The sequence below is a fragment of the Rattus rattus genome, chromosome 1 (genome assembly GCF_011064425.1).
Source record: "Rattus rattus isolate New Zealand chromosome 1, Rrattus_CSIRO_v1, whole genome shotgun sequence".
Classification (NCBI taxonomy): Eukaryota; Metazoa; Chordata; class Mammalia; order Rodentia; family Muridae; genus Rattus; species Rattus rattus.
The window spans coordinates 112,283,815-112,306,342 of NC_046154.1; the positions used below are offsets into that span (position 1 = coordinate 112,283,815).

The following is a 22,528-nucleotide window of genomic DNA, read 5'->3' on the forward strand; positions in this document are numbered from 1 at the left end:
AGAATTAAACAACATATTTCTATCTTGTCTATTATAAGTACATTTATATACCAGAATGATATCACCTCAACTTCTGATAATTCACAAAGTAACTGTTTTGAAGCATGGGCCCAAATTTAATACTGATGAAATTTCAGTAGGAAGAATAGGATGTATATGGATAGAAAAAAGTCCATCAAACCATTAATGATAGGTCAACCATTGGCAAACCCAGGAAAGATGCTCTAAAAAACATGCCTATACAGTCCTGAGCAAGCGAGCGAGCTAGAGGCTGTTGGACGGCTGGAGCGGAGCAATGCCTAAATCAAAGGAACTTGTTTCTTCGAGCTCTTCAGGCAGTGATTCTGACAGCGAAGTTGAAAAAAAGTTAAAGAGGAAAAAGCAAGTTGTTCCAGAGAAACCTGTGAAGAAGCAAAAGCCTGGTGAGAGTTCTAGAGCGCTGGCATCCTCCAAGCAGAGTAGCAGCAGCAGAGATGATAACATGTTCCAGATTGGAAAGATGTGATATGTCAGTGTTCGGGACTTTAAAGGAAAAATTCTAATTGATATTCGGAATATTGATGGACTCAGAAGGTGAAATGAAACCAGGGAAAAAGGTATTTTTTAAACATGGAACAATGGAGCCAGCTGAAGGAACAGATCTCTGACATAGATGATGCAGTAAGAAAGCTGTAAAGCCTGAGCCATAGCAAGCCTGTACTGTCATAGCTGTTTTACTCCGTCTTTTCACATTGGCTTTCGTTTTCTAAATGTTGTTTTCCACGCTGTTGTATATTTGGATTGCAGAACAATTTGTAAGACAAATACTTTTTTTTAATGTGCATTATTAAAATGTTCTAAGTGAAGCTAATTGTCAACTTTATTAAAGAGGATTGCTTTGTGCCCCCTACCTAGTGTAAAATAAAGTCAGATCATTACAAAAAAAAAAAAAACATGCCTATAGCTTTCTTCCGGTCTTTCAGCGTGCAGGAATGGTGGGATTCATCATCTGTGATGCTTTGCTATGGCAACCCTACGAATACTAATGCAATATTAGTACTTGTAGGCACAACAGATTTGGCATTGTTCTATGAGTTGAAAATTTTGAACTATGTATTCAAGTTTTGTAACTTAGCTTTTCAGGGCAAAGTGGCAATACCACATATAGAATGAGGTGTGAGAAACTTTTGTGAACAAAAACTTTAGGAATTTTTACATATGAATATATAATGCCAAAGACAGATTAAATGAAAAATTTGAGACCTATATAATTAATTTTTGAATTAGTGACTATGGGTTCAGAAAAAAAATGCGGACTACTTTATATTTAGAATACAGTGGGTCTCATGATGCTCTTTGGAGTCTCACAAAACACTAAATAATCAGAGAAGAGGCACTATTATTTCATATTTTCTAATGTAATATAGTTTAATTTGTTTGTTTGTTTTTATTCCCTGTTTAGATTTTCCTGGGCATATAGTTAATGGTCTCTAAATTTCATAGAGTATTGTTTTAATTCAGTAATTTGTCTCATATATTTATATAATTATTCCTTTTAAAATAAAACCATGTGAAGCTTTCTTTTTCCATTTAAGTCATCTTTACAGAGTTATTTGAATGACTTTAAGGTAGAACTCCCAAGTATTTATATTTACACAGAAAATATCTTTACTTAAAAGTTGAATGTTGGTACTGTGTGACAATGTGGAAAATGTTTAGTCATTTTCAAATTTGTCTGCCTTTGAATACAAAGTGTATATGTTAGATAAAAAATTATATAAAAATGTATATTTGATAATATAAAACACATTTGATTTCAATATACATTAGATGTTATGTGTTATTAGACGGTGTAAATCAGGCAATTCTCTCAAACATGATGTATTAGAGCATGAAATTCACTGTAATCTTTATGAACAAATTCTAAGCAAGCAGAGCAAGCCATGAAACTAATGAATGTCAGCCTAAATGTTTCAATACATGAAAGTAAAAAATGACCAGATTTATTTTTATTATCTCTCCTTATTTCCTTAAACCATGCAGTCTGTTATCTTGCCAATTGATCAAGTCTAGTTATAAATTGGAAATAAAAGTGAAAAGGCAAAATGTGAAGGAAACTGTGGATAGTGGAGTGTTTATTTTTTAAATCATTACATCTGAGTTTGTAAAGAAAAGAGGAGTTATGTATACAACTACTAAAAGCACCTTCAGTGCAAATATAGCTCCTGGGGAAAAAATCTGTAAAGAAATAATGATATAATTCACAGCCTTGTAAAAAGAAACAAAACCTCTATGAAATAGTTAATTGATATGTGTTCCATACTTGTACATGGAGGTTCAGTACATTGTTAAAGCTAAATCCCCTCCTGGGGCAATAACATCTACAAGTCAGCCCTGCTCACTTTCCTGCATATAACCCATTAGATGCCCTTGTGGAATTTGTCATCTGTCATATTTTTATACAATCCATTAACCACACTGGTAGATAACAATTACATGCCATCAAACAACTTGTGAAACCTAGATGATGTGCTAAAACTTGGCCCCATAGTTGTACTTCAGATACAAATATATACCAGGTAGTCTCTTTTTCCATGCTGCTAGCTCTGTGGATAGGTGACATATGCATCAGCCTCTCTTCAGCTGAAGAACGATGCATGAAATGAAATAAGTTTTTTGCTTTAGAAGTGAAGTGTCAGGTTACCTTTCCATTATCTATTGGTATATCTTTCACAACTCTCCAGGTACATCAGATTTCTAAATTTCTTATGGGCTTCCAAAATCAAGTGATAAATAATTCCAGAATCTACATTAGCTGTCTCATCTTCTATTACTGTGATGCTTAAAAAGATTAAATTTATGTTGCTTTTAGGAAACTTTAATGAATAGTTCTATCCAGTCTAATGGTCTGTCCTGTAAGCTCAGCCAACATCATCTAATAAAGAGGGCTTTTCTGAGTACATAATTGGTAGTCTTTCCTTCTCATATATTTGTAATATGTTTTGTCTTAATGGTACAATATACCCTATATGAACTTACCTTGAATATTTTCCAACTTACTTGTTTATTCTGTCTCCCAAAAATTCTGTCGATTATAGATTTATATATCTCTTATAGATCTGCAGTATCATAAATTATATCTAACACCAGATGGATATTCAGTCACTATTTATATAACAAACTAAGCAATTGTAAATATTTTGAAAATACCAAATTCTATTATCAATATAATTCTTGGATGACCATCAATTTTCTATTGCTATAACAGAAAACCTGAGGTGGATAACCTTAATTAAATGTAGTGTTGCAAGTACAAATGCATACCATTGGATCAGGTGAGTTTATTTATTTGTTTGTTATTAGTTTATGCATGTGAGTACACTGTTACTTTCTTCAGACACACCAGAAGAGGGCATTGGATCCCATTACAGATGGTTGTGAGCCACCATGTGGTTGCTAGGAATTGAACTCAGGATCTCTGGTGCTCTTAACTCCTGAGCCACGTCTCCTGTTTGGCTAAGCCACATTGCAGTTGATGGTACTGTCAGGAGAACATGAAAGAATAGGTGGTCACCTATCTGTACTATAAGTTAGGCAGCTGAGTAAGAGAATGAAACATTTTATAATTATAATGCTTCTACAAAAGCATCTAAGGAGTGATCCAGGTAGATTTTAGAAGCCCATAAGTAATTTATTTCCAAGAGCAGTAATACCAACAATCTAAGGACCTCCATCTAGGTCTTGCCTTCTCACTCTTTCATCAGCTTTCACATCACCAGCATGAGAAGCTCATTACAAACCAAAGAAGTTTAGAAAATATCCTAAATGTCCATATCTATTGTCCTGAACAAACTATGGTAATTATATAGTTTAGTGTTATAGAACTGATAAAATCTCTAAAGACATTGTTCTCTATCTTCTTTTTGTCAAAATAATATCAGGATGTTGTTTTATATGTATATTCTGAGGTTCAGTGATTAAACTAGAATGGCTTCTGTCTAGGTCTTTCTCTTAGTATGTTAAAACATCATGACCAAAGCAACTTTTACAAAAAGCATTTAATTTAGCTTATAGCTTTGAAGAGTTAGCTTTTATGATGGCAAAGTGATAGAATAGTTGAGAACTCACGTTCTGACTCATGTGGATGCAGAATAAAACAAATTCAGAATGAATAGGGTTTTTGAATCCTTAAAGCTTACCCCTACTGATACACCTACAACAACAAAGTCACACCTCTTAATCCTTCCCAAATAGTTCTACAAACTGGAGACCAAGTATTCAAAAATATGAATTCATGCTGTCATTCTCATTCCAACCACTATAGCTAGTCAGTGTCCTCCAGGAACCTGTCTGTTTTGGAACCTTTATTTTCGCATTAAAAATATAGGCCACCACATCCAGTCTCTTAGAATGAATTTTAATGACTTGTGTGTACATGTATTTGTGTGTGTGTGTGTGTGTGTGTGTGTGTGTTGTGTATGTTTCACATGTTTGCCGATATTCAGAAGTGGTTATTCAATTATTTATAGCTTGAGATAGATGGTTATGTGTAAGCTGCTTCAAGTAAGTATTAAAACTGAGCTCATACTGAGGAGTAGTAATCACTCTTTCTTGCTAAGAGTTCTTTCAAGTCCAAACACCCAACATATTTACATTAATTTCTCTGTGACTCTGATTCCTGTGCTTGTATGGAATCATGCTACTAAGCTATCTTATTTGTTTCTTTGTTTGTTTTTGCATCTGTAGATTTTTGGTGTGTCTCTTAAATTATTATGTTCTATTGTCCGTTTCAAGCATACCTCGAGCCTTGTTGTTAAAAGTAATTGGATTATAAATCCAACTTGATATGGGAAAGAATGCAGTGGAAAATAGAGAAGTATTCCCCCATTGCTAGTGGGATTGCAAACTGGTACAACAACTCTGGAAATCAATTTAGAGGTTCCTCAGAAAATTGGAAATATGCATACCTAAAGATCCAGAAATACTACTCTTGTCTCTGTACTCCAAAGATATCCCACCATGCCACAGGGGCATATATTCCCCTATATTCAGAGCAGCCTTATTTGTGATAGCCAGAGGCTGGAAACAACCCAGATGTCCCTCGCCAGAAGAATGGATACAGAAAATGTGGTTCATTTACACAATGGAATACTACTCACCTGTTAAGATCGAGGACATCTGAATTTTGCAGGCAAATGGATGGAACTAGAAAATGTCACCCTGAGTGAGGTAACTGAGACCCAAAAGGACATGCATGGTATGTTACCACTAATAAGTGGATATTAACCAACCAACCAACAAACAAACAAACAAACAAAATGTACAGAATATCCAAGGTACAGTAAACAGAACTCATAAAGGTCAACAATCTGAAGGGCCAAAGTGAAGATGCCTCAGTTCCACTTGGGAGGGAGAAGAAAGCAACCACAAGGGGAGAGAAAGGGGATGGGAGTGAGAAGAAAGGAGAACATGATCTGGTATTTTTTGTGGGGAAAGGACTGCAGAAGCCGTCAGAAAGAATGGAAACCGGTGACTTCTGGAAAAAGGAGCTTAGGAAGACCCTCTAGGATGTACCAGAGATCTGGGAAGTGAGGGACTCTCAGGACTCAAAGTGGGGATCCCTAGATGTAAAGCCCTACAGTGGGGAGATGGAACTTATTTTTTTTTTTTGTTCTTTTTTTCGGAGCTGGGGACCGAACCCAGGGCCTTGCGCTTCCTAGGCAAGCGCTCTACCACTGAGCTAAATCCCCAACCCGAGATGGAACTTATTAAATCCACCTCCATCAGAAAGACAAGGCATCAGTGAGGGATAGGGTTGCTATCCCACAACCAGAGCTGTGACACATAATTCTTCCCTTCTGAAAGAATTGAAGGGATGGAAATGGAGAAGAGCCTGAGGAAAAGAAGGTCCAGCAACAGGCCGAAAGTGGGTTCCAGCTCAAGGGGAAGCCTCAAGACCTGACACCATTACTGAACCTATGGGACGTTCGCAAAAATGACTTACCATGACTGCTCTCCAACAGACCCAACAAGCAGCTGTAGGATGTAACATATGTGCACCCAACCAATGAACAGAACCTGCTGACACCTCTGGTTGAATTAGGGAAAAGGCGGAGGATGCTAAGGTGTAGGGCAATCCTGTGGGAGGACCAGCAGTCTCAGTTAATCTGCACCCCTGGGATCTCTTAGGCACTGGATCACCAACCAGGCAGCATACACCAGCTGAGACGAGACCTTCAACACACATGCGGCAGAAGACTCCTCTGTCTGGCTTCAGTCAGAGAAGATGCAACTAATCCTCAAGAAACTGGAGGCCTCAGGAAGTGTAGAGGTCTGGTGGGTTGGGTTAGGTAAGGACATCCTGTAGGGACTGGGGTATGAAGTATGAAGGGGCAGGGAGAAGGTATGGGATGTGGAACCCTTGTGGAGTGGACTGGGAGGGAAATAAAATCTGGAGTATAAAAATAAATAAATAAATTAATTAATTAAAAATAAAATATTACTTCAAAAATAGAGAAGTATGTAGAAGCAAACAAAAACTCTTGAAGTTTTTATTTTGATGGTTTTATTTTTGTTTCTGTGCCTGAATATTTTCTTTAAAAGACATTCAAGTATATAAAAATAAGCAGATATTCCATAATATCCCATATTTCATTTCAAAGACGAATACAATTCCCCCATCAGCACAGGTTATATATTTGGGTCCTGATGGCTTGGCAGAGTACATGTGGAATATAGAAAAGTGAGTGGGTTAGGATTTGTCCATTTGCCGATTTAGTTATTTTATTGGAGAGTAGGCATTTTCTATATTTTTCTGGCTTACTTCAACTCACCGAGTATAGCCAAGGCTGAGCTTTATCTTGGCATGAACCTCAGCTCTCAGCCTCCTGGGAGGTAACAGTTGTGCCCAGATAGAACTGTTTTAGAAGGGAATTATAAAGACGTTTGTTACCAAGAGTGCTTCAGAATGAGTTGAATGCACTCTATGGGCACACCCATTTGTGTTTCTGACCTATGTGGGCCAGAACAGATTCATTTGGAATATTTGCCCAAACACCAATCTGTCTCTTTCTTATAGGGCCACTGAGCCACAGAGCAGTAGAGACTAACTTCTTGAACTCAGTTCCTCACTCTTTCTCCTCCTAGTTGCCTCTCATCCCCTATGTCACTGTAAAGTTGAGGTCAATATGTCCTCTGGTTTCATGAGTGAAAGAAGACATGGTATGGGCCAGCCGATATGCCATAAGGCATGTAGAGTTGAGTGATAGTGAATCTATAGGGCAAGCTCACTATTCCTACCCTAGCTAACATGGAATTTGGGGGCAATATGATGACATTAATGAATTTTAATAAGTGATCCTTTGCCCTAGAGACATAACCAATCTTCATACATACCCTGAGAAAGAACATCCTTGGAAATTATAATGCTCTGCTCATTACTACTTTTATGGACATGCACCTGAGTGTCTTTTTTACCCCCAGAGCTGTAATAAATGTCAGCTTGGGTCTCCCAAGCTTCACCCTTGACTTTTCAAATCCCCTCTCCACTCTACATAGTATCACAGGTCATATTAAAACTTAAATTAGATTATATCATTCATTTTTCTAAGAATGGCTTGGCTCTCATTAGCCCCTAAGAGAAAATGTAAAACTGTTATGTGACCAATCCTATACCACACAATCCACGTTTGCTGCCCCTTCCCTCTCCACCTTCAGATTTAGCTAATACTCCTCTCCTCTGACATGTTATTCTTGGCCATAAAGAAAATATATTTTAATTTAGCTTAGTTTATCTTATTTTATTAGTTCTGTAGTCAAATCTTACTTGTGAGCCAAGACCCAAGACAAGCAGTGGTTGAACAACAGAGCAAGAACTGAATTAGTTGGACTGTTTTGTACAAGTCTGGGACTAGTTGTCTGCACACAAATTTAACCTGTATAGAATCTCTCCATAGTCTTTTAACTTTTATTATGTAGGACTCATCTTTTTCTGCATAAGTTAAAGTTTAAAAGTTACTGATCAGTCTCAGGTATTAAACCTTCTTCCAGTCATTAGAGATGGAAGAGTTCTTTCCTTGGTACTTTAAAGGATCCCATTGTGTGCACACTGTTGGGCGATCTAGCAAAGCAACAGATATGGCCAGATATCAGTAGTGAGAGATTCAGTGTTGAGACCGCCGTACACATGTGGAAATGCTGCTTAGGGTGAGACAAGGGACATTACTAGAAAGGACAGGTATGAGACTCTCAGACAGTAGTGACAGGGGCTCTCACCAGCAGGGATTATTACTCAGTGGAGATTCTCAGCTCTACTCCTACTCATATGTAGTACAACCTTCTACTCAGTCAACTGTACATTTAAATTATATGTACAGATACTTTCACCGAGGCACCTAAAGTATGTTTGACTTAGATCAGAATCCAAATTGAGCCTGAGTAAATATTAAATCTGAATGGAGGTTTGTGTCCTAGTCAGGTCTATACAAAATTAAGGAACATACATGGTTGTGTAACTTTCAAACTTGGCTTGGCCTTTTCCTTTCTTTCTGCTGTATTTATCTCTCGGCCTTAGTCTGTGAATAATGAGGGTATGGCCTAAGTATATTCATTTTATTCCTTTCTAGTATTTACAATATTATTTTCTCTGTTGCTTTCAACAAACGAAGTTGCTTTGCTTACATGATAGATATTTGCAAACTTCCTATAAGTTTTTAAGTCATTTAACCTAACCATGTTAATCTATTTGGGTGGCTATAACAGCCAAGTATCTTTAGACTATTCACTCAAAACAACAGAAATATATTGCATACTGTTCTAGAGAGAATCAAGTAATGATGACAGCAGTGGACAGTAGATGCTGATGAAGCTTTCTATCTCCTTGGTGTGTCCTCACATGGTGAGTGGAGACAGCCATCTCCTGATTCTGTCTTTGAGGTATTAATCTTATTCTAAGAGGTTAAACAATTAACACTTGGTCACTTTCTGGTTGTTCACCTCAAGCCTATTACTTTAGCAACTAGAGCTTCATGCAGGGCTATGGGTAGTGGCCACAACTGTTCAGTTCAGAGAACTCCACATATCAAAGAAGAAAACAAGTTCAGTGTGTCAATGAAAAGAGAAATTGTGGAAAATGATTTTTATTAAGTGCAACAAAATAAAATATGTATTTGCTCGGGCATGTCTCGTTAAGAATCCACAGAGCTGTTGAGCATAGATTCACAGAAAATTGGGGTCAATGTGTGCTCCAAATAGAATGTGGATGAGGGCAATGTGGAGCTCTGCTAATATCAAGAGCAGCCTGATAGTCTGATTGGCTACAATAGTGCTTTTAATGCTGACATGGCAAAGGACTCTGAGTATTATTATAGAAATATTTTTCTTTTATTTAGAAATATTTTTTTTATTTTTTACCTGAAAAATATATTGCTCTGGAAAACTTTTTCTTAAAGTAAATAACACCTGGAATTTAACTACATGACTTTTATTTCTATTTGTATGCATGATCTACAGAAATGACAAAGCCTTCTGCCAAGTCTTATTTTCATGCTTTTTAACTATCTAAAAAATGATTTTATTTTGTTAAGCTTCTGGCTGGAGATACTGAGATTTAATGGAATTATTAAAATTGGTCTAACTTTAATAGGCCAATAGTAAAATAGATAACTATAAAAGACTAAACAAAACATTTCTTAGGTTGATAAATTATTTATTGCAAAATAAGGGTATTTTGTTATTTTGAAAACATCAAATCTTTGCATACCATTTGGAATGCCTTTTGCATTATACAGCTCTGTGCTATACTCATGTGGGTGTTCAATAAAGTCTAAGTGAATGTAATAGCAATGCCATTCCAATCAAAGAGTCAGAATAAAAACAGAACATCAATGCAAGTATAAAGCACTTGATGCTAGGTTTATACAGAAGTCTGTGTACCGCATCACAACAAAAATTTCAACATCTGCTGGGATCTGCTGTCACAGTGCAAGAGACAACGAAGATAATAAACCAAATGTTTCTGTCTGAGGTGAATCCATTATTTGCCTTCCCACTCACTCATAAGGAGATCACAGCAAAAAATATTCAATAGCCACTGGAATATTCAATAAACTGATGTTAAGCTTTATTCTCAGTCCAGAAGAGTAGCATGCTTTGTTTATGCTGCAGATGGAAGACTATTGTAGTGCAATCCATCACTTAGTGTAGTGGTCCTTACTGCGAAAGTGTTCTTCCGATTCTGATTCTCTGTGAGTTTTTTCTTTCTTCTTTGGGACACATTTTTAAAATATGCATTATCCCTCTTTCTATTTATTGAAGATAGTGATATTTCATATTATCATCTATGTAATATCAACTCCTTGCCCCAAAGAATACTGGGTGCTGGGAGGAGTATAGTTTGCATATAAAAACAATCTAGACACTGGGTTAAAATAGAGATTGAGATGAAAGTTGACAGGCGGATTTTGACTTTAGCCGATGAAAAGTACTTTAACTGAAAATGTGGGCTTCTTCCCTCCTCACCCCATAAACTTTCTCAGACTCTCTAAAAGAATGATAGTTCAGTCTAAGGGAGGGAAAAGCAGATGAGACTTGCTATAATTCTCTCCCACATATTTTTCATTTCAAAGCTCAAAGACGCTCTGCCTTTCATGGCATGTTTGAAGAGACCTCCACTGCCGCTGTCTTTGACCATACCTCCTGGCCATTCAGTGTTTAGATCAGGACTTCTGTCTGAGTGTACCAACTCTAGCCTGAGATCCAACCCGCTTATTATCTATTGAAATACCTATTGCCTGCTGCTGCCTGAAGTTAATGGATGTTGTCAGTCATGGCTTCTGATAAAGTTGTTTTCTGTTTTGTTTTGTTTTGGTTTGGCTTGGGTTCATTGGAAGAACTTTGAATCTAGATTCCATGCTCTTTCTAAGATGACAATCCTTTCATGTTCTCTGGTGACAGATTTTGAGGGGAAAAAAACCCTGGGAAAACATGTGTTTTATTTGTCATTAATAGCTTGTTCTATCCAAATATTAGACATTTCATAAGTTAAACATAACTGGTAGGAGCATGCATGATAAAATGGTTTTTTTTCATCCATCAGCAGAGCCAACTCTCAACACCCAAGAGAGTCCATTTTCCTTTCGCTTTCTAACTCTCTTGCATTTCTACATTCCTTTTAACATTTAGAGCTTAATTTGTGAACTACTATACCATGTCAAATTTCGTATATAGTGCATCTGTACGGTGTTTGCTTGTGTCCTATTTTAATGTGTCACTGTATGTTACACACACCTGAGGCTGAGATACATAAGTGAATAAAGAGTGAAATTTGTGCAGCAGAACTTTTGGGAGGATTTCAGACTGTGGCATCTTCAGAGAAGCAGTCGAGCCATGAAAATCCATTAAGGTAATTCACTAAATAAACAAAGTCAAAGAAAAATTCACATGATCATCTCATTAGATGTAGAAAAAGCACTTGACAAAATACAACACTCTTCACATTAAAATTCTTCCCACTGCCCTGTTTTTATCCCCAAGAGATGATTTACCCTTACATGAACACTGCCTCAATAACTATCAAGTGTAAGAAATGTACTTCTAAAAATAATTTTCCAATTAAAATGATGTTATTTTATGAAATTAAAATATAATTATTTCCTTTTCCCCCGTATTATCCCTTCTCCCAAACCCTTACATACACACTTGTTCTCTCTCAAAAGCCTGGTTCTTTTGTTTTATTGTTGAATATATATATATATATATATCTATATCTATCTTATTTCCTAAATATATAAATCCAATCTGCTCAGAAAAAAAATGTATTGGAGACATCAGGAATTCAAGGCCAATACCTAAACATAATAAAAACAATGAATAGAACACTAACAGCCAATATCAAATTAAATGGAGAGATACTTGAAGCAATCCAACCAAAATCAGGGACAAGACAAGGGTGCCCACTTTCCCTGTCTATTCAATATAGTACTTGACATTCTATCTAGAGCAACAACACAAGAAAAGGCTATCAAGGGAATACAAATTGGCAAAGAAAAAGTCAAGGTCTCACTCTTTGCAGATGTTATGATCTTATACATAAGCGACTCCAAAATTTCTACCTGAGAACTTCCAAATCTTGATACTATTACTAATTCTATGGTGTGCTTACAGACAGAAGCCTTGTATGACTACCCTCCAGAGGTCCAACAAGCAGCTGACTGACATGTAGATACTTACACCCAACCAATGGAAAGAAGCTGAGAATCCCTATGGTTGAATTAGGAAAAGGATGGATGAATTTGTGGATAGGGTGACCCCAAAGGTGCACCAGCAGTCTTAACAAACCTTGACTCGTGGGATCTCTCAAATCCTGAGCCACCAACCAGGCAGCATACACTGGCTGGTAGGAGACACATATAGTAGCAGAGGACCTCCTGGTCTGGCCTCAGTAAAAGAAGAAACATCTAACCCTAGTGAGACTTGAGACCCCAAGGAGTGGGGGGCCCTGACAGGATGGAGGTGGGGTGAGGACATCCTTTTGGAGATGAGGAAGGAGAAATGGGATGAGGAATTGTTGGAGAGCAGCCCAGAAGAGATAAAAACTAGACTGTAATAAAAAGATTAAAGATAATTTTTTAAAAAGTGAACATTTGTGAAAGATATACCCAAAAGATCAAAATAGCAATATTTATTTTATTATTTTACATAATATATGCAGTATCTTAACCTTTCATTCTGCATTATTGTGTCATATTTCAAAATATTATCAGGCTAGACTTTAGGCTTTAAACAAAACTAAATCCTATGTACACATGACTGAAACCTTATACTTTGTCAAGCTTTTTTCCCCCCTCTTTGCTGACCATGTGTCAGGTTTGCATATTAAACCACAATGCTTTCATTGTGATTATGGGGCAAAATGATTATATAACATTAAGCATCTTCAATCAGTAGGATTGATAGTATTATGGGTCTAAAAATCTATAAAAGTATGAGTGCCACATAATGTGGTTTGAATGTGAAATGTTCCTTATGGGCTTGTGTATTACAATATTTGTTCTCTTCCTAGTAGAAACACTTAGGAAGGTAGAGAAGCATTTAGAGGTAGATTCCTGATAGAAGTAGTGTGTTATTGTGAATCCCTAGAAGTTTATAGCCCTACCCTTCCTGTTTTCTCACTAGTTGCTCAAGACTCAAGACTCAAGACACTTTGTGACCAGCTGGCCTCCTACCATCTTGATTTCCCTGCCTGTATTGCCTTACCTGGAAACTAGAATCACTCATTTCTCCTATAAGTAGTAGTACTTGGTCATAGTAACTAGAAAAGTCATTGATGTATTCTAATGTCATTTTCCAGTTTTGAAAACACCTATGTGATTAATTTAATTTGGATATAAGGTGGCTAAGGCAGATGTTGGCATTTGTTGAGTATACCAGAGACGTTAAGTGTTGCAAATACCCTTTAAAGACATCCCTACAATTCTTCTAATAGATATGTACTAACATTTTTTGGCCTAGCTTCTCTATATAATGCCATTTCTTTTTGCTGACCTATTTTTGGAGAGACAATAGACCTGTTCCAACAAACATGATGTCTATGTTAATAAATGCATTCCTTTTAAAGAATTGAGCTTGTCACTGCTATAGAGACTTTTAAAGGACTTTTCCCTAGAATTTTGACTACTATTATACTGTTGCAAGTGACAGCAGGTGCTCAAAAGAATATTAGTGAATCAACAAATACATTTAAATGTGATTTGAGATTTACTGCCATTCATTAATCTGCTATTCTATTTATTTTTCTCCTACTGCATGTTTTGAATAACATCTTTTATTCAAAACTAAAAAAACCCAAAACACTACTTGAAGCCTTCAGGAAATTTGTCAGACTATATAGTAGAAATCTTACATGATACAAGAAAATAGGACAATATAAAAGATAGTTATTGAGACTATACATTAGTCATTTAGGAAGTTTGATGAATGATAGTGACTAGGAAAGTGTCAGGTCACAAAACTGTTTGTCTTATACAATATGGTTAAAGATTTTATATCGCACAGATTTTATCTCTCTCTGAAATATAAAGACATTTATGCCTCAATATTTTAAATTGTATTCTGCTAGAAACATACCCTCAAATAACAAAGTAAGTATAAGTCTTTGAGGAGAACGATACTAAAAACAACAGTAGGACAACTGGAAGTGAGACAGCGAAGATAAGTAAGTCAATAAAGAATTTTCTCTCGGATGAGAAGATGGCTCAGTGAGGAAAGAACTTGCTGTGTAAACATTAGTTCCGAATTCAAAGTCTAGGAATTCTTATAAATGTTTAACATAGGCTGTGTGCTTCTGTAATCATAGTATCATGAGCAGGAGAATTAAGACAAGTGAACCATAGGGATGCCCTGGCCAGCAAGTGTAGGTATAGTCAGAGACCATGTATCAAAAATAATAGAGAATCAGGTGTGAGTATTTGCCCTGTAGCAAACATAGAAGCCAGTAAAGTAAAATGGAAATATTGCTAAAATAGAGTGGGCAATAGAGAAAGTTAATCATTGGGTAAGTGATATGAACAGAGAAGTAAAAAAACGGGGTCTCCTTAGGGAGAGATGGAGAAGTAAATATGGAAGAAGAGACTAGCAAGATCCCAATAATTTGATAAGGGAAGTGGGAAAGAGTGAATACTTGAGAAAACAAGGAGAAGGAAGGAGATAGGTAAATAGCAATAGGCCCGTCTGAAAATGCCACAAGGAATCATACTATTAACTATTTGTGTAAGGTAGAAAGCCTATAATACATGTAACTTCTCACATAGATATAGAAGCATAATTTTAATGAAAATTTTCACCTGGGCTGATGAACACCCTATACTAGATCTGAGACCCTCTTTTGAGTTACTGGTGAGGATTATCCAAGAGTCTTTCAAATCATAAAACCTATTGCTTTTGCCCTTGGTCACTGCCGGTCAAAGGTAAGCCCTATTGCTGAAATCAACATGCACTTAAGGAACAAGGACTCTTGAGCTAGAACTGACCTCAACATCCCTCATTAAGGACTAGCCTTCATGTTACCAGAAGTCACTCAGCAAGTTTCTAGAGTAGACAGCAACCAACAATCCTACCTGGCTATGATCATCTATGAACAACATCAACTGCCAACTTGGCAAGATAACCCTAAAGATACAGTAGTGACCTCCTACCCTAGAAGCAACCAAGAGTCATGTCTAATGAATTGGACTTAAACCCCATTCAGGAAAGACTGTCCAGTGAGCAGCCCAAGTAAGGATCCATCCCATGGGTTGGCACCAATCCCTGACACTATTACTGACACCATGTTGTACTTACAGACAAGAACCAAGCATTGCTGTCCTCTGAGATGCTATACCAGCAGCTGACTGAGACAGATGCAGATACTTATAGCCAACTATTGGAATGAAGTCAGGGTCCAATACGGAAGAGTTAATGGAAGGATTGAAAGAACTGAAAAGAATGGTAACCCCACAGAAAGACCAACACTATCAATTAACCCATATTTTCCAGAGCTCCCAGAGCCTAAATGACCAACCAAAGAGCATACATGAGCTACTTCACGGCCACTTGCACATATGTAGCAGAGGACTGCCTTGTCTGGCCTCAGTGGAGAAGATGTACCTAGTCATGTAGAGACTTGAAACCACAGGAATGCCTGGGTTGGAATAATGTAGCAGAAAGTCTCACAGTCCTTATCTGAAATTAAACTTTGTTTTCATAAGGCTTTGTAGGGTCTTAGACTGGATATCCTAAATTTCTTCATGGTTAGTTGGGGTGAAAAGGGGATAGTAAGCATGATTAAAATTGTCAGGGAGGGAAAGATAAAGTTGTATTTGATGGTATTTATATTTGATGCATTTATATGATAGGTAACTATTTTGAAGTTATTATCAGTTGCAGATATAGTGATTAATACTGCTTAAATGAGGTGAGTATAAAAGAATAAATTTAGTTGCAATATTATGGCTATTATGGGAGTCAGGTAAGGTGGAGTAGGTGGATAGCAGTGGGTTGGAAAACACCCTCTAAGAGGCAAAGGAGATGGGGATGGCGTGAAGAATTCTAGGAGTAAGACAGGAAGGGCTGCAACATTTGGAATTAAATAAATAAAACAACTTATAAAAACAACCTGAACACTATAATAATAATAATAATAATAATAATAATAATAATAATAATAATAATAAGAAGAAGAAGAAGAAGAAGAAAGAAGGAGGAGGAGGAGGAGGAGGAGGAGGAGGAAGAAGAAGAAGAAGAAGAAGAAGAAGAAGAAGAAGAAGAAGAAGAAGAAGAAGAAGAAGAAGAAGGGAGGAGGAGGAGGAGGAGAAGGAGAAGTAGAAGTAGAAGGAGAAAGAGAGAGGAGGAGGAGGCGAAGGAGGAGGAGGAGGAGAAGGAGGAGGAGGAGGAGGAGGAGGAGGAGGAGGAGGAGGAGGAGGAGGAAAGAGAGCATACCTGGTATTAGAAACATAGTTAACTCAGTACTCAGTACACTAATTATGTTTTGTTACTTATGGTTATTGAAAGAAAATTTACTACAACCATTTATATATTAAGATGGCATAATCCCAAACAACAATCTATAAACATTTGTCCTTAAACTCACAGATAAATTTAGTTTTCACCACTCATCAAGTAAACTTTTCTTTGCGACAAATGAAAAGCACTCTAGAAGATATTGGCCAATTAGTGGACAGTTGTAGACCATAGTCCCAATGGATATACCAATGGATAATCTCTTGTGTACTGTGTGGAAGCATAACCTGTCAATAAAAACATTGATGACCTATTAGAAAAAGACAAAAAATAGAAGGTGAGAATTTGCACCTCTGGGAGACAGTCAGGCATAGAAAGATTTGTTACCTGGACTCTAAGGAAGCTGGGATTACAAAACTGAGGAGACGTAGGGCAGATAAAGAATAGTTCAAATAGGGCTGGAGAGATGGCTCAGTGGTTAAGAGCTCCGACTGCTCTTCCAGAGGACCCGAGTTAAATTCCCAGCAACCACATGGTGGCTCACAACCATCTGTAATGGTATCCAAAACCTTCTTCTGGTGTGTCTGAGAACAGCGACAGTGTACTCACTCTACAGTGTACTCACATACATAAAATAAATAAAAATCTTTTAAAAAAAGGGAAACTGAGGCACATGAACCTGGCTCTTAATCACCGGGCTCCCCCTTTCTTTCAAAAAATAAAAAATAAAAAGGAAAGAAAAGTGAAAAAAAGAATAGTTCAAATAAGTTAAATAAGTTATTACAATCTAGTTGACAAAGAAGCTCAACAAAATAAGTATTGTTAATAAGCAATAGGCCTCCAATGTGTTACTCAGAAATGAGGATGTGGGAGGAAAAGTCTACAGTTCCAGGATACATATACAAACACTCACACATGTGAGACTCAAGGAACACTGGAAAAAAGCAGGTGGGCAGATATAAGAGCCAGATGAATGGGGATTTTCTGTGAGATTGTGTTTTCTAGTAATATCAGAAGCTACACCCATAAAGTTTTACTAACATCTTTGCCAAAACATGAACTAAACAAGGATGATACTAATGTACATGCCAAACTGGATAGAGACAAGTCCATGAAGCATCACTTCTGCACAAAAACTGTAGGCAACTGTGAAAAGCTGGGATTTTGCCAAAGGTTTTTTCAGCATCTAATGATATAATCATATGAATTTTTTTCTTTCAGTGTGTTTATATGGTGAATTATGTGGATAGATTTTCATATATTGAAACATCCCTGCATCCCTAAGGCGATGCCCACTTGTTCATGCTGATTATTATTTTAATGTCTTTCTGGATTTTTTTTAAAAAGTATTTTTATTGAGTACTTTAGCATTCATATTCATAAGAGAAAATGGTCTGAAGTTCTCTTCCTTTGTTGAGTGTGCAGTATAGATATTAGACAGACTGTGGATTCATAGGACAAGCTTGTCAGTGTTTCTTCTGTTTCTATTTTGTGGAATAGTTTGAGTATTGGTATTAGCTCTTCTTTGAATGTCTGGTAGAATTTTGTGATGAAACCATCTGACCCTGTTGTGGTTTTGTTGTTGTTGTTGTTGTTGTTGTTGTTTTAAAAGAATGTTGGTGATATCTTCTATTACTTTAGGGCTTATAGGGCTGTTTATATAGTTTACCTGATCTTGATTTAACTTTGTTAAGTGGTATCTGTCTAGAATATTATGCATTTTGTTAAGATTTTTCCAATTTTGTAGAGTACAGACTATTAAAGGAAGACCTAAGGTGTCTGAATTTTTTTCAGTATCTGTTATTATGTCTCCCTTTTCATTTCTGAAGTTTGGATAAATTTGGATACTGACTCTATGTCTTTGGTTAGTTTGGCTAAGAATTTGTCAATATTGTTGAGTTTCTCAAAGAACCAGCTTTGCTTGCATTGATTCTTTGTATTGTTTTCTTTGATTCTAATTGATTGATTTCAGCTCTGATTTTGAGATTTTCCTGCCCTCTATTCCTTTATGGTATGTTGCTTCTTTTTCTCTAGAGCTTATGGGTGTAGTTTTAGATTGTTGGTATGAGAACTTTCTAATTTCATTATGGAGGCACTAATTGCCTTATAGAGTTTGTCTGCAGAGATACAATCCATTATTTCAATTTTCTTGTATCTCTTGAGATTTCCTTTGTGACCAATTGTGTGATCTCTTTTGTAGAAGAATTTATGAGGTGCTGAGAAGAAGGTGTATTCTTTTCTGTTTGTGTTAAATATTCTATAGATGTCTGTTAGGTCACTTTTTATTCATAATGCTGTTATTTCATTATTTCGCTGTTTAGTTTTTCTCTGGATGTCAGTTGGTGAAAGTGGGCTGTTGAAGCCTCCTACTATTAATGTTTGGGTTTGATGTGAGATTTAAGTTTTAGCAATTTTTGTTTTTACAAATGTGGGTGCCCTAGTGTTTGAGGCATAGATGTTCAGTAATATTATTTTTATCATTTTACACAAGCATTATTATATACTCAAACCATCATCTTATATGTGAGAATTTACTCAAGGATAATAAGAGTGTCATCATCTAGTATTATGTAGACTAAAACACAAATTAGATGGAGAATATTTAGGTCAGCAACACAAGAGGCACATCTATCAAATACCAGACAAAATGATTTTTTTTAGATAAACAGATACACAATTTTTTGTGACAGTTCTATACTCTTTTAATGTAAGAACAACATTAAGTTCTAAGAGTAGAATCTTTGCACACTTTTTGCATATTTGTGTCATGGACTGTGAGTAAAATATTTGGAAGTATACATTGATTGAATTGTCTTGTACTTTTAGACCATGCTCATTTTTCTTAACATTTAAGGATTGACGGGTGATTTCTCTTACTTTGTGCTATATCTGCATGGTAAACAATTTTAAACTCATACCTGATCTTGTCTCCTCTTGGTCTACCAAATGTATCAATTTAGAAAATCAGTTTTGCATTTGTGTTTTTATGTTGGCCTTAGCAAAGTAGTTTTGGAGTAGATTCTAATACATTCAACAATTACTTCAATGAATGCAGCTAATGCTCTTCACAGAAGATGGGACATGGAGATAAATATGTCTGAAAACAAACATTGCTGTGGTTGAGCATGGCATGGTATATAAGAAAAAATGTGTGCAGTTTTAGGAGCATCAAGGCCATTGGAAACAGAACAAAACTAAAAACAAAAACAAAGAAACAAACAACAAAAAAATACAAACTAAAACTCCAGCTCCAAATACGATGCCTCTGAATTCTTCAAAAAAATACCTCAATAAAATTTTAAGTATAGATTTTTTTCTTAAAATCCTCTTTATAAGAGTTTAGAAAAATCAACCATTGTTTATGAATTACAGACTGTGACATAATAATAAATCTCTGTGAGTTTCTAAAAATGTCAATATTGTACAACAGTAGAAAAAATTATTATTGCCCTCGATTTAAATATTTTATATATATATATATATATATATATATATATATATATATGTGTGTGTGTGTTTGTGTGTGTGTGTGTGTTTAGTTTCAAGAAATAAAAATATCTGAAAGCTACTTCAGTACATTTTGATGCTCAGAATGACATCACATATGTTTCTTTAAGATAATGAGAATGTGAGTCCAGGTGTGAAGCTGAACATATTTGAACTATTGATGATAATAATGTTGCATAGCAGCCAACAATGTGGTTGGCAGTTACCAAAATAAAATTCTTAAACCCTCAAGTTTTAAGGGTCACTATTTTATTTACCCCTAGTTCCAAATACTACATATTTTTTAAATAGCTGTTTTTTTTTAAAAAAAAAAAAAAACCAAAGTAAAGCAAAATACTTTCTCTCCAATTGGGTCATGGCCTTCCAATGAAAATATCAATTCATATTTAAGCTGGAGCAACGATATGCTGACACCATAGAAGTCCAGCACTTGTAAAATTCAATGTTTGATAAGAGAGCACAGGAAAGCTTTATTAAACAAGGCTATGAATAATGTATGATATCCTCATATTCTATATCACTCAGAGTTTTCCAGATAAACAAAATTGGTAGCATATACAATCTCTGGAAAGATAGAAAAGCTTCAAGCTACTCAGTTCAGGAGATAAAGCCTCAGAAGGACAGTTAGATGGGGAACAATTATGTAGTTCTGGTCTGAGGTTGAAGTCTCCTCAAGGTACTTCATGGGTAGTTTCTGGATTTATTCTGCACTGAAGTTCAATGTTCACAGGCAGTGATAAAAAACAATAGTTGTACTCATTTAAAAATAATGGAGTTTTTGTGTACTGGCAACTAACTCTTCTGTGCTCTTTCTTTTATGACTCCTTGACTTCTCTTTCACAACTTCTACATTGAAGGTGCATTGTCCCTGTTCAGTTGCTCTCTTCCATGTCAATTCTTCTTAACAACACTGTCATATTCATACGTGGAACGATGCCTTGCTAATGCACCAGGTATCTCTTGGTCTAATTAAGTTGGCAATTAACATTAGCCATCATTTGTTCTGGAAGGAATGGTGTAATCACAGCACTTGGGGCATGTAAGCAGGGGATCAATTCAAGGTCACTTTCAACTCCATTCAAGATTGACTGGAGTGACATGAAATATGGTCTCAAAAAAGCAAAACAAACAACAACCACCAACCAACACCCACAATAATATGCATTATTGTATTTCTGAAGATATATGTAATATTAAATTTGGAAGAGACAATCATTTAAAGTTTGATTTAGCTCTTGTCCAAAACAGATTGTAGACCAGATAAGGAAATGCTTGATGAGTTCTTTCCTGTTAAAGCATTTACACTAGAGGACACAAGTTGTTTTGAGAGCCTAAGATTATTTTGTAAGGTATAGGGAATATTGGAATATACAAATAGAACATAGTGAATAAATGCAAAACAGTCATTGCTTCAGAAATAGAAAAAGCTTGACCTTCATTAACAATACCTACAAAGCTTGACTCAGAAGGGTTTATCAACAATATGAGTCAATATTTGCCTCAAAGAGTAACAATAATTAAAAATATTCATATTGATAATTACATCAAATATAAACTGATTCATCACTGATTTACTGTGCGCATTGAAGAAAAGGCTACTCATTGGTAAATTTCCACAATTGTTTTTTTCCTGTGACTATCAATGTCTGGCCCATTTTCAAATATCATTGATACATTCTCCAAAGTTTTCTTCCAGCAAAATCAATTGTTGCATAAAAAATGTCCATATGCTATAGATACAGAAAAAAATAGTGTGTGGAGATAAATTCTACCAACACATGTGAGATTTCACTTCCTGGTTATTACTGAACCACAGTTGTTTTCATCTAAATATGATATTTCTTACCAACTTTTTCATATATTTTGTTCACATTCTATTCCGTCCCTCAAATTCTCTCCAATACTAGCCCTCTCTCTACCAAGCCAACTTCCATGTTCTCTATCTGTGTCTCTGTCTTTCTGTCTCTCTCCCTCTCTTCTTCCTCATGAAACTAATTTTTTCAAGCCTTGCTTTTAGTGATGGTTCTTACATGTTTTAAAATTCCTTGTAGCCCATCATCCACCAGAGGTGGTGGAAAAGAAAGGATACAGCAAGGGTAGAGGACCTGTTTAGGAAGGTTCTTTGGAGAAACGGTGTTATCTGGAACCTGGCAGATCGGTTCGCAGGTTCGCAGACAGCAGCAGCTCCATGAACTTGCAAACAGGTCACTGTTACACCAACAGTCCAGTCCAGTAGAGTGGGGATAGCAACAGTGGTGACATGATGTAGCAGAGACAGCCAGGCTTCAGCCTAGGCTTAAATCAACAGGAGGGACCAACAGTAGCAGCACCAGGAGAAGCTCTCAGCTGTGCCTCTCTCAGGAAAGAAAAGCTCAATGAAGACAGAAGTCCCACGAGTGTTGCACAGCTAACTGTACCAGCAAGCCATGCTTTGATCCATCATTCTGTGGAGTCATATTTATACCCTCCAAACATCATGGTGTCCTCCACACGTCTTGCCTCAGCACATTCATCCAATCACTCTGAGTTCAGAGAAACAGTCCTTTAT

The 22,528-nt window shown here is 36.3% G+C and overlaps 1 pseudogene; it reads left to right on the top strand.

Annotated features, from left to right (window-relative positions):
- Positions 1 to 248: 248 nt before the first annotated feature.
- LOC116888985 lies at positions 249 to 850 on the top strand (annotated as a pseudogene).
- Positions 851 to 22,528: the final 21,678 nt, after the last annotated feature.